This window comes from Prionailurus viverrinus, chromosome A3 (genome assembly GCF_022837055.1).
Source record: "Prionailurus viverrinus isolate Anna chromosome A3, UM_Priviv_1.0, whole genome shotgun sequence".
Lineage (NCBI taxonomy): Eukaryota > Metazoa > Chordata > Mammalia > Carnivora > Felidae > Prionailurus > Prionailurus viverrinus.
The window spans coordinates 35,176,525-35,190,072 of record NC_062563.1 but is presented as its reverse complement, the minus strand read 5'-3'; the positions used below and the strand labels follow the sequence as shown (position 1 = coordinate 35,190,072).

The window sequence follows — 13,548 nt, the reverse complement described above, 5'->3', positions numbered from 1 at the left end:
AGAAATCATCAAGAACCCCAGCAACCAAATGGCCAAATACTATCTCAAAGTTACCAAGTTTTCAGAAAACCAAACTCCCAAAAATCACAATATATTTTCACCTCTTGTCTAGTAGGTATTCCTTATGATCCTAGAATTCTGTTTTTCCTTGATAGATGCCTCTCATTCTTGAAAAAACAAACAAAAAAAGACATTCTCCATTCCTTTTTGTTTAAGAAAAAAAAATTGCACAAGGCCAAAAATTCCAAACATATTCTGGTTCTACTTTCTCTTTGGTCTCTTGAACTTCCTGTTGAAAACCACCACCTCCTTTCCAGCGGCTGCCATTTTATCACCCTGGATAAACTAAGTGGAAAGTACCTCATGTTATGGCTGCTATGAGCAGGTCAACTGGCCCCCCACCCTTCCTTTCTCTCTCCATGGGGGAGAGGAAACAGAATGATGGGCCGTGGGGCCCTTCAGATCTACCAAGCTGGCCTCAGTGAGCAGCATCATGAAGGGTGTCCAGAGTGTGAACTCCACAAAGATGGGGACCACACCTGAGGAATCCCTGGCATGGCCACTCAAGCCCTGTTTATGGAACTTCCCAGCCCCTCCCCTGGTGGTGTCTCCTACAACTCTGCTCTACCATGGCCTAGGCAAGAGCACTATCTCCTTCCCAGCCCAAGTGTTCATGATGAGCCAAGGTTGGCAGAGTGGCAAAGCCATGGTAGCACCTTTGCTGCTGCTCCTAAGTCAGATGTTGGTAACTCAGAGCCTCCATAGTGTGTGATGCAGCAAGCCAATAGAGCCAACCTTCCTTAAGAAGGTGAGGAATTTGGTTGCATGAATCCTTTTGCTACAAACAAAAACCCAAAAGCTCAGCTGCAATACACTGAATTACAAAAGTGAGAAAAGCAGCTCAAACATAAATGCTCTGGTAAGATCTTCAGATCCTGTAGAAACCGTATGCCAGAGCACAGCAAGGGTAAGAGTGCATATCAGGGAAGCACTTAAGGGCAGCAGTGCTGGAAAAGGGCAGAGCAGACTGAGGTGAGAAGGAGACCCAGGACCACGAAAGGGGCAGAGTGGCAGGGCTTCTCAGAGCCAACAAAAATCCAGAGCTGTGGCCTACAGCAGGAACATGGAAGTAAGTCTGGATGCAACTGCTTGGGCCGCATGTATATACCATTGTCCTAGCAGACCATAGTCATCTGTCCTCCCAAGAGACTCTAGACCCCTGAACTCTGAATTCCAATCAAGAAGCAGCATCGTCCTGCTTCTCCCCATCCCCTCCCCAGTATGTTCTTTACACAGAAGGCATAACCATTCTTTAAGACTTAAATGTGATCATGTCCTTTCTCTGCTCAGAATTCTCCAATGGATTCCCAATATAATCTGAATACAATCCAAAGTCCCTGGGTACCCTATTTACCTCACTTCCTACCCTTCTTCCCCTTTGATTATCCCACTCCATCCAAAATGGCTTCCACACTCTTCCTCAACCCCCCTCATACGCTGCTGCATAGGGTCCTCACACTTGCTAGTCCCTCTGCCTAGGATATCCACATGGCTCCTAAACTTCATTCAGGTCTCTGGTCAAATGTCACTTCTTCAGGAAGGCCTCCTCTACAAACCTATCCAAAATGGCAGTCTCACCTCTGTCATGCTTTACTCCCTCGCCCCCAGCACCCACCCATCTTGTACTCACTCACAGCTGCCTCCTCCAAGTGCTTATGATTCTTTGCCTAAAACCTTTCTTTGGCCAAGAGCTGTGTTCATCCTTGCACAGACAGGCAGGCCAAAAATGCCTTTGGGGGCAGCCCTCAGCCAAAGACAAGTGGCGGTTAGCGGGTAAATACCCAACCTCCAAGTCCTTCTACAGGACAATTCCAAGGCCTGTTCTTCACAGTCTTCCAGGGGTCTGCTGTGGGATTGTGTCCCAGTTGCCCACAGAGATAACCAATCTGATGACACACCCTTTATTGAATCCCTTCATTTCTTTGTCTCACCTCCTCATTCTCCTGCCAGAATTTCCTGGGATCGCTTTTCCAATAAATGACTTGCACTCAAATGTTTTGTCACAGGATTAGCCTTGGAGGGAACTCAAATTCAAGATCCCACCCATCCCCTCCTGCTAGCACAGTGCCAAGCACATAATAGGTGCTTCATAAGAATTTATGGAATGAATGAACTGCCATGGCTAACTTTTACCTTGGTGATACTGCTGATCAGGAAGCATCCTGTATCCCATCTAAAAAGCTGGTTTTATATATAGATGATTAGCCCTTGTTTCAGCCAGAACATTGACTCTGAGAACGGCATAGGATCCACATAGCTTCCTTTTGAACACCAGTGCCATTTATGACAGCCATTCCTCTGAATAGGTCCACCATCTAGAAAGATGTTCTTTCTCCAAAGTTAATGGATATGGCAACTCTCGAACCCTAAACTATAGTGTGTAAAAAGCAGCAGATTAGCACTGAAAGTCAGTCTTAAATGCCCTCCAGATGCAAAATCCTTAAACCTCTGGGAGCCCTGGAAGCTCTGAAGTGAAGAACTGGGGCTAGCTCTTAGGATCAGGACCAGCTGCATAATTTGCAGGACCCACTGCCAAAGGAAAACATGATGCCCTTTGTTAGTAGGAATTTCAAGATGGTGACAAGAGAGTGTTAAACCAAACACAGAGCCTTTCTGAGTCTGGGCTCTGTATAACTGCACTGGTCCTATGCCCATGAAGTTGGCCCTACCAAGAACTCATCAAAGATAAACTATCAGACACCCCCTAACACTGCTCCCTTGGCAGTGATGATTCTCAAAGAAAAGAGAAACAGCAGCAGCTTGTTTTAGGTTAAGCCACCACAAGACTGCATAACTTATTATAGCAGAGAGGCCTGGGGGCACCTCTTAAAGCAGTTCAGTTCACATCACCTTCAAGACTTTACAAACACCCAAGGAATCAATCATGGCGCACAGCTCCCCACGCCTGCTCCATGATTCAAACTGCTGACAACTCCAGTGTTGTAATTACCCTGTTGGGTCCCATAGTTTAAATGCACAATATATAACTAAAGAGAAAAAGAACCTTCTTTTAGATGCCAGAGGATGCAAAAGACCTCAGAATCTAGTTCAAGAAATCCATTCAGGTTCATCACTCAGGGGTCTGATGGGCACATAGCTAACAGGTCAGAAGAGTTTGGTAGAAAAATTAAAGGGGTTTAAACAGCCTGCTAGTACCATATCTAAGCTCCAGGGATGTGTCTATTTGAGAGAACATACAGACTGAGGTGATGCTGGGACACAGCCATGATTAGGGCAGACCTGTAGAAATACGTCCAAGGTAGAAAAATGGTGTAACAGCAACCTGGGCCTAGGGGATGCTTAATACATCTTAGGGGAGGAAGAGAAGCAGTCCCCTAATGTGCACTGTAGATCACCAAAAGAAGGACCCAGGACATGCTGCCAAACACAAATGACCACAGGACCCTTGATGGGCCAGGAAACTAACTGATAGGGCTCAACAGGATAAACTGAGAAATGGTGACTTAGAGACAATTAACCCACAAACCCTATTTCCTAATATGCCAGGTGGCTTGTTTTACTACACAAAATCATTTCTAAAGTTTGCTTTCAATCCTGCCTACAAAATGCAAAAGAAATGGTGGTCTCCATTTGAAATGTTAGCATTTAAGCAGAACTTCATTCCATGAACAATTGCTGAGTTACTTTCTATGGGGTATACGATATTATGATCTCATGTTGGGGACTTCTGGAACCATAAAGAAGCACTTTAAAGTGTATCAAGGAGCTATGGGGTAAGTAGACATTTCAGGATTAAAATTCTCTTGTTCTATAGAGATTATGTGACTTTGTATAGTCAACAATAACCTTTGTGTACTTCAGCGTCCTTTTACTGTAAAAGGAGAGAATACCCATGTCACGGGTATTTGTGAGGGAGAAATCCGGATGATCAATGTTCTCAAATGCCTTATGTTCAAACCAAACTCAAGATGTCCCCCAGAATCCAGGGTCTCACCTGCAAGCTCTGTGCTCAGGCCCACATCCTTGTAGCTAATTTTGACTCCTCTTTGACACCTGATATCCAGTCTGTCACAAATCCAGATGGCTCTTCATTCAAAATATCCCAAATCTGATCACTCCTCACCAACCCTAGCCCACCTTAGTCTTGGTTCTAGGTGTGCTCACCTCCCTCCTGGACTTTTGCGAATTTCCTCCCCTGTTTCCCCCTCCTGGCTGTGTCCCTAATCCATTTATTCTCATCATGGCAACCAGAAAAGTCTTGTTAAGATGAAAGAACTGGGGCACCTGGGTGGTCCAGTCAGTTAAGCATCCAACTCCTGATTTTGGCTCAGGTCATCATCTCACAGTTCGTGGGTTCAAGCTCCACATCAGACTCTGTGCTATCAGCATGGACCCTGCTTGGGATGCCCTCTCTCTGTCCCTCCCCTGCTCCCTCTCTCCCAAAAATAAATAAGCTTTCAAAAATAAGTAAAACAAAAGAACTCTTCCAAATAACTAAGTTCCTTACTTTGGTCTAAAGCATTGGTTCTCAACTCAGGTGTGACTTTGCACCTCAGAGGACATTTGACAACGTCTGGAGACCTTTTTAGTTATCACCCTTGGAGGGCGGGGGTACGCCACTAGAATCTAACAGGTCGAGTCCAGGGATGCTGTTGAACAGTCTGCAGTGCACAGGACAGCACCCACAATGAATTATCCAGCTCAGAATGTCAGTAGTGAAGTGGACAAGCAGGGCACTGAAGTGGTCTCAATTCCCTCCACCTGCACCAATACAGGTAGTCCCCTTCCCCCACACCCCCTACCACAGAGCTGTATCCTTGCCATTCCTGCACTAGATGAGCCACTCCCACACACAGCCACTGTTCCCTCTGCCTAGAATGTTCTTCCTACAGATATCCTCAGGGCTCATTATTCTACTGCCTTCAGGCCTCCGCCAATCATCTTATTTTAATTTGCAGCTCCCCTCACTCCCGCTCAGCACTGTCCTCCCCCTCTTCTCCACAGCACATACTATCCAGCACACCGGTCATTGTACTTCGGGTTTTTTTTTTTTTTGCCACCTTCTACCTCCTGGAGTGCAAGCTTCTTGAAGGTGGGAACTTTTGACTGATTTATCCATATTAGGTACTTGGCACATAGTAGGCACTCAAATATTTGCTGAAATGAATGACTGGATGTATGGATATTACCCAGTAGAGGTACTGCATCTTGGCTGAGAGATAGCTTCTAGTCTGAGTGGGGAAAAGTATGTATTTAGATTTATTACCAAGGCTGTATTCATAACCCATTTTGTATGAAAACAGAGCTTTAAGAATAATTCCCAAATGGACTCCCTAATGCTATCATGACAAAGGCACAGAAGGTAAAAAAGGGAGCCTAGCTCATCCACCTTGAAACTTCCTTCAGTCACAATAGACAGATATGAAGGATTAAATTGCTAGTTGGAGTCTATGGCAACTGTAGTTCTCCAAATTAAACATCAGTGCATGTTGTTGGAAAAATACAATTATATTTATGGAAGATAAAGGGACCGAAAATTTATACATCAGGACAGTTCCAGAAATCCCAGCCTGAACAATGTTTTTATGTTCAGTATACTATCTCCAATCAGTAACATTCCAAGATTCCATGAAATACTTACCAAATACAGCAAGGCATTACACATGGGGCCACACAGAATCGAGCACACACAGTCCTTGCCCTCAAAGCATCTCCAGTCTGGAATGGAAGTTAAGACAGTTGTGTTGGTGGACTGAAGCACACCATGACCACAGTAGGCTGCTACTTTGGGTGTTATTAGAGAAACACAAAATGTAATGGGGTCCTCCAGAGAGGGGGTGGGCGGGAAGCAAGGAACGTGTGGAGTGGAAGGTGGCCCTGATGTTTCCTGGAGGGGGAGCACACCCACACAGGCATGCCTGTGTCTTTGAAGTGGCAAGTTTCCCATTTGGTGGGAACACAGGCCACCTGTAAGGAAGTGGCAGGAAGTAAAGGGTCACTGAGGCCAGAGCACAGAAGGCTGAAGACCTGGGGGCAAGTGGCTCCCGTCCACTTTGAAAGGACCAGCAGATGCCTAAAACAGCAAGCTCAGAGGCAGCTGTGATGGCTTCATTTCCTGGGTTTCCCTGTACCTTCCCAGGAGGCAGCCTAGCTGGAGGGGAAGGAACTGACCTACATACGTGGGTTGGTAAAGGAAGCTGAAGATAACTAAATACTCCTAGCTGGACGTAGAAGGAACCTGGCAGAGAGAAAAAACAGCGGGTCTGTGCAAAGAGGGCCTGGACCATCCCACGGAAAGCAGGAGAGAAGCAGCTATTAAACCACCCAAGTCTTCCCACACCCAGGAGGCACAAATAGGAAGGGGAGAAAGTGAGTTCAAATGACACCATGACCTCGGGGACTATTCAAGCCATTTTATAAAATTACAATGTCCAACGTTTTTATTCGGTTTATCAGTTGGTTTCAGAGAAGTAGAATCAAAGGTGTGGGATTATTTTCCACAGATGTTAGAACAGTCCCTTCCCGAAAAGAGCCTCACCCCAATCAAAACCTCTAAAAACCAAATGGAAGTTCCTAGATTGTGTTGGCAGAGGCTAATCTCTCATTAACAGAGTAATCAAGAATGGGTTAGAACAAATACTATTTTTTTTAAACTTTCTTTTGACCCATCTCATTACTGGATATGTAAAATACGAAGTCTGAAGCTAAAACAATATGAAATGGCTTTAAGATCTGTTAAATCGGATTTTTAAAAAGAAGTACTCATGGTGAAGGGATGAGAAGGGCCCATCCATCACCCTGTGCGAGCATTCATTTATTTGACAGATGTTTACTGAACCTCTGGTGGGGGTCAGGCTGAGCTATCAAGATCCTAAGGCCACTTCACTGAACAAAATCTGCCCCCAGGGTGGCACATACATTCTAGAGAAGGGAGAGAAAGTAAACACTAAACCCAATAAATAGTTAAATTATGCAATCTGAAAAATGCAAAGTGCTATGGAAGAAAGAAAGGTAGAGAACAGGATGGAGGTTAATAAGAAGGTACATAGGGGTGCCTGGGTGGCTTAGTCGGTTAAGTCGCCGACGTTAGCTCAGGTCATGATCTCATGGATCCTCGGTTTGAGCCCCACTTCAGGCTCTGTGCTGACAGCTCGGAGCCTGGAGCCTGCTTCGGATTCTGCGTCTCCCTCTCTCTCTGCCCCTCCCCCGCTCATGCTCTCTCTCAAAAATAAACATTAAAAAATAAATTAAGAAAAAATAAGAAGGTACGTAGACTTGAAGGAGGTGAAGGAATTAGCGAAGGAGATGAGAGGGGAAGGAAGCCCATTAGTGACAGAGTAGCAGCCAACACAAAGACCCTCCGATGAGGGCATGCCTGTGTGTTCAAGGAACAGCCTGGAGGCCAGTGTGGCTGAGCTGAGGGTGCTAGGGATGAGGTAATGGTGATGACAAGAGGTCAGACCATGCAGGCCTAGAAGGCCATGGTCAAGATCCTGACTTGTACTAGGAATAAGAGGAAGACTCACTGGAGGATTCTAGGAAGAGGGGGACTGGGTCTGACATATACTTAACAGGTCACTCTGGCTAAGGTGAGAACAGATCAGCAGGAGTGGGGATGCAGGAAGTGAGCCTGGAAGAAGAGAGGCCAGTCATCCAGGTGAAGGAGAATAAGGCCCAGACCAGGGTGACAGCAATGGAAATGGTATTAAAAAAAAAAAAAAAAAAGGTACATTTGGAAGGTAAAGCAGACAGCATTCAACAACATACAACATACTACATGTGGATTAGAGAAAGGAAGGAGTGAAGGATGATTCTAGGAGCAAGACTGAGTAACACGCCCTTGTTAAATTTCAGCATAACTACCCCCAAAATCTCTTGACAAGGTTGCCATTCAAACTCTAGGTTTCCATTTAGCACCTGCTATTTATTTAATAAGGGATTCCAGGGGCGCCTGGGTGGCACAGTCGGTTAAGCGTCCGACTTCAGCCAGGTCACGATCTCGCGGTCCGTGAGTTCGAGCCCCGCGTCAGGCTCTGGGCTGATGGCTCGGAGCCTGGAGCCTGTTTCCGATTCTGTGTCTCCCTCTCTCTCTGCCCCTCCCCCATTCATGCTCTGTCTCTCTCTGTCCCAAAAATAAATAAAAAACGTTGAAAAAAAATTAAAAAATAAGGGATTCCAGTCCAGGAAGTGTGTAGTCACAGAAGCAAAGTATTTATGGTCAGCAAGTTTCACCTACATATGGCTCTGTTCCAACAAAACGAGAGTGGTCTGTACTAGAGTAAGCATTACATAAATTAACACATGTGACCACCAAGGTACTGTTTCTGCTAATAAAGGCAAGCACATACAAGCATGTGTCACGTGTATGCAATAATTCAGAAAAGTGCCTTACAGCCCATAAAGCAGTCCATGATGGCAATGTTTTTTTTGAAACAGGATAACCCTCAAATGCTTTCTTTTGATACTAAATTTCAAAACAACATAAAACCCACAATCCTAGTAAGGTCACCAATCTGAATTATTTTTAGAATTAAAACTACGGATGGCTTCCCAAACACAGCACATTCATCAAGGACATCACGACATGGTATCCACCACACCGGGAGTGTTTCACCTAGAACTTCAAAGGAAGTGCTTTCTAAGGTGAAGAAAGCATCTCTCTCTCTCTCTCTCTCTCTCTCTCTCTCTCTCTCTCTCTCTCTCACACACACACACACACACACACACACACACACACACACACACCTTGAGGCTCATTCTGAGCCAAATAAGGCAATATACCCAAATAGGAAAGACTGAACTGAAATAAAGGAAGTCTGATCCCTTTTCCATTGTTTGCCCATTGCTACAGTATCAATGTGAACATCCATGACCAAGGATTGCCCTCAAAATCCTCACAGTAAGTGTTGGAATTTCAGTCATGGTGTGGAAAAGGATGCCTTCTACCATCAATGTCATCCCTTCATTGAAAGTTCCCATCTTCTAGTACATTCCAGCTGCATCAGAGGTTTGAAATTAACTTTGTCCCTTTTAAAACCCAGGAAAAGAAAAATCTGAATGGGCAAAAATTACAGAGCAGGGAGGGGTCGAAGCAGACTGTTTGGTTTATTAATACATTCGCTACAGAGTAATAGCTTCATAGATTAATCTACATGTATCTAGAAAGACCAAAGGCATAAATATATTAGGATGAGTCATATGAAATTATTACTCAGTCATTTTGATCAACAAAAATATCAATTTCATGTGGCTCAGCCTAAGACTCACCAGTGATAGATCAAGATATCCAATTCAAAATTAAGATAATGTTTCTCAAAAGTGCACATGAACAAGAAAGTGAGATTCCATTTTCCTTAATTTGCATACAACTTTAAACATTTACATATAGTATTTCCAAAAACCATAGAAAACATTTCAAACATTATTCATCACTCTCCAATTGCAATTACAAACAAGAAAGCTTAAAAATAATCATTTAGGGGGCGCCTGGGTGGCTCAGTCGGTTAAGCGGCCGACTTCAGCTCAGGTCATGATCTTGCGGTCCGTGAGTTCGAGCCCCGCGTCAGACTCTGGGCTGATGGCTCAGAGCCTGGAGCCTGCTTCCGATTCTGTGTCTCCCTCTCTCTCTGCCCCTCCCCCGTTCATGCTCTGTCTCTCTCTGTCTCAAAAATAAATAAAACGTTAAAAAAAAATAATCATTTAGACTAGACCAGCATTCTTATCAAAATAAGTATCTCCAGTTTGATGGTCCCTTTTGCTACTGCTCCAAAACTTAACTTTAAAAATCTGGCAGAAGGGCACCTGGGTGGCTCAGTTGGTTAAGGCATCTGACTTCAGCTCGGGTCATGATCTCACAGTTCATGAGTTTGAGCCCCGTGTCAGGCTCTGTGCTGACAGCTCAAAGCCTGGAGCCTGCTTCAGATTCTGTGTCTCCCTTTCTCTCTCTCTCTGCCCCTCCCCAGCTTGCACTCTCTCTCTCAAAAAAAAAAAAAATACACACACACACACACACACACACACACACACACATCAGAAAAAAATCTGGAAGAGCTTTCTCTTACCTTACCTGTGGTCATGGGAAAGAATTTCTACCTCCTCTGGGATATCACAGCCCATGCTACCTGCTCTACCTTATTTTAGAGTTGCCTCCCTGATCTTATTCTGGAGGGGCCCCACCAGTCCCTTCATTTTTCTATCCCTCACAGCACTAACTGAAGGAAAGAAATGTGGCCAAGAAGACTTCCTGCCACTGCATCGTCAGAGATGGGCTCCATGAGCCAATCTGGAGTCACCCCATCAAACTCAGGGGCATCCTGGTCAAGGCACAAATAACATAGCATATTTTCATGGAATGGGCAAGTCCCCAGCCTCACTGCGCTGTAAGAGGTACTTAGACTGGCAAGTAGAAACCACCTGTGTTTGAACAACAACCTCCAGGGGCAGGAGGGGTTCTGAACCCTATTCTCACTGCAGTTTAATAGACACACAGATTCATCTTGGTTTTGCTGTGAGGCAGAGAAGCAGTTTGACTCCCTGGCCCCTGAGGAATGAGGTGATGGGTTCTGATGTCCCCACGGAGTGAAAGCTTCAAGTCTCAGTAAACATACTCTTCCTTATTAACACAATTTGAAACGAGCAATTACATGTGACTCAAACTGAGTCCCATTTTTCTTTCCCTTCACATGTACCCTCAAACTGTTCCCCCCAACCATGCCTCAGAGCAGAGACAGGACTCAGGGGAGATGGCAGGGTGGGAAGAAGTACACAGGTCAGCCCGTTATGGCCTGCCAGCAAAGGGCAGCGATTTCAGTCCCAGGTGACCAACTGGTCCTGCTTTGAAAACTGAAAACCCCAGTCCCAGTCCCTGAAAACCTCATTTCATGGGGTATGACAGGCCAACTCCATTGTCTGTTCATCTCAACCTCAGCCAGAAGCTTCCTGTCACTGGTTATTAGAGTCAAGTCGGTAAACCGCCCAAGTATGTACTCAATAAATACCACAAACACATCTTCTGTAATAACCCACGGGGTGCAGAGGTACAATCTGAGGGTAGACTCACGGATGACTAAGTTCCCACCAGCCTTCACTTTTAGACAAAAAAGGAAAAACAAGCCTCCCTTAAGTACTTCTGCACGACCTAATGTTGTTTCCAGACCAGCCAGCTTTAAAGAGTTTCTTAACTGTTAGAGTCCCAAGTGACTGATATCAGGATGAGAAAGAACCTTTAACCCATTACTTTCATGCAGTGAGCTCCAAGCATGGTGCCCAAAGCTGAATGGCATTTAAAGAAATAGCTCTTCGACCAGTTATTGCTGTAAACCACTCCCACTTATGATCGATTCATTCAAACAAAATGTGTTTGTTGAACATTTACCGTGGGCCAGGCTAGAAGGGAGATGCTATGAAAAAAGAACAAAACAAAGGCACCCCACATATGCCCCTCACCATTTTCAGGACTGTTCTTAAAAAAAAGCGGGGGGGGGGGCACCTGGGTGGCTCAGTCGGTTGAGCCTCCGACTTCGGCTCAGGTCACGATCTCAAGCCCTGTGAGTTCGAGCCCCGTGTCGGGCTCTGTGCTGACAGCTCAGAGCCTGGAGCCTGTTTCAGATTCTGTGTCTCCTTCTCTCTCTGACCCTCCCCCATTCATGCTCTGTCTCTATCTCAAAAATAAATAAACATTAAAAAAAAAATTTTTTTTTAATTTTTTTTCAACGTTTATTTTTGGGACAGAGAGAGACAGAGCATGAACGGGGGAGGGGCAGAGAGAGAAGGAGACACAGAATCGGAAACAGGCTCCAGGCTCTGAGCCATCAGCCCAGAGCCTGACGCGGGGCTCGAACTCACGGACCGCGAGATCGTGACCTGGCTGAAGTCGGACGCTTAACCGACTGCGCCACCCAGGCGCCCCAAAATTTTTTTAATAAAAAAAAAAATCTGACTTATTCTGCTTTTCTTTTCTTCAAAATCACTTCAGGATATGGGCTCAAGATCTGAAAGTAATTCCCAAGTCCCACTACTATTAATATTAACCTCCTTCCTATAGCAACAAAAGCCCCCCAAAATGGCTATCCTTGTCGGATAGTGTATTAGTGTTATGCTTAAAAAAAATTACAGAACAATCTGTCTCATTTTCTTGTTCTACTGAGATGGTTATAGACTGAATGTTTGTGTTCCCTACAATTCATATGCTGAAGTCCTAGTCCCCAAGGTGATGGTATTTCGAAGTGGGACTTTTGGGAGAGAGTCAGGGTTAGATTAGGTCATGAGGCTAGGGCCTCCTAATGGGATTAGTGACCTTATAAAGAAGAAACACAAGATCTGTTCCTCCCCACATGATATGGGAGGCCATATGAAGACACAGAGAGAAGATGGCTATGTACAAACCAGGAGGAGGAACATTATCAGACATTGAACCTGCCAGCACCTTGGTCTTGGACTTCCCAAACTCCAGAAGGATATGAAATGTTTGTTAAGCCACCCAATCTATCTTTTTAAAACAGCCAGAAATGACTAAAACAGAGACCCAGAAAGTGTAGGGGAAAACATATTACTAAACAGTCTTCAAGGATACATTTTTGATGGTGGTACACCTTGAATAGTGATTGGCAGAGCAAGAGAAGACAAGGCTTACCACAGAGTCCCCTATGACCAATGCCCTATGACACTGTAAGTCTGTTTAGAGACATTAAGTGGATCTTCCTCCTGCAGCCACATCTTTTGAGAGAGCATGTGAACACATGCATGTGTGCACACACACACAGGGGAGGGGCAGAGAGAGGAGGAGAGAATCTCAGGCAGACTCCACACTGTCAGCACAGAGCCCAATTCGGGGCTCGATCTCACAAATGAAGAGATCATGACTGGAGCCAAAACCAAGAATCAGGCTATTAACCTACTAAGCTACCCAAGTTCCCCTCTCATGGCCTCATGTTGATCAGCTATTCAAAGTCTGGTCAAGGTCATAATTTCCAAAGAACTTTTCCCAGCAACACAATCAGGCACAAACATACAGGCCTTGCAGCTTAAGGGGTTCATTCATGGTGGACTTAACCACTTCAAGTCTCACCACAGCATTTGGCAAGCCCAGGTCTGGACAAGTTCAAAGACATTTGTTCAATTATTGCTCAAATGCTTAGATAACTATTAAACAAAGTTTTCCAGGGTACAAGAACAAAAGTTAATCCAGATGGAATCACATTACAGACTCCCTGTCAATGAGAGAATTGTTAGGAAATCTATGGCCCTTTTTCCCCCTGCAGAATCTGCATCTGGGAGTCCTTGAATGGGTGAGGATGGGTATGAATGGGATCTTCAGCCAGGGGAGTTGACAACAATGAAGTAGGACCCTCATGTTCCCAGTAACTACAGTCCACCCCTCAGACTAGCAAGAGTGTCCATCTCTGTGTTCAAGACAGACGTTGTATTAGACATTCTACCTTTTCAAAACCTTGTGCAGAATGGGATTTTCGGTCAGAGCAGTACTCATGCTAAACAGGTATAAGGCAAGGGGTGGCCCTAAAGGACGGA

The 13,548-nt window shown here is 45.0% G+C and overlaps 1 protein-coding gene across 11 annotated transcripts in view; it reads right to left on the bottom strand.

Annotated features, from left to right (window-relative positions):
• The window catches only part of PLCB4 (phospholipase C beta 4), a 426,835-nt gene that overhangs the window by 286,708 nt on the left and 126,579 nt on the right, over positions 1-13,548 (bottom strand). For 7 of the 11 annotated variants that reach the window (XM_047852988.1, XM_047852992.1, XM_047852985.1 and 4 more), the window contains one exon: positions 5,663-5,739. The exons of the other annotated variants lie outside the window; for them this stretch is intronic. The gene's annotated coding sequence lies outside the window, so the exon portion shown is untranslated. The remainder of the gene's footprint in view (positions 1-5,662; positions 5,740-13,548) is intronic. 11 annotated transcript variants of the gene reach the window in all.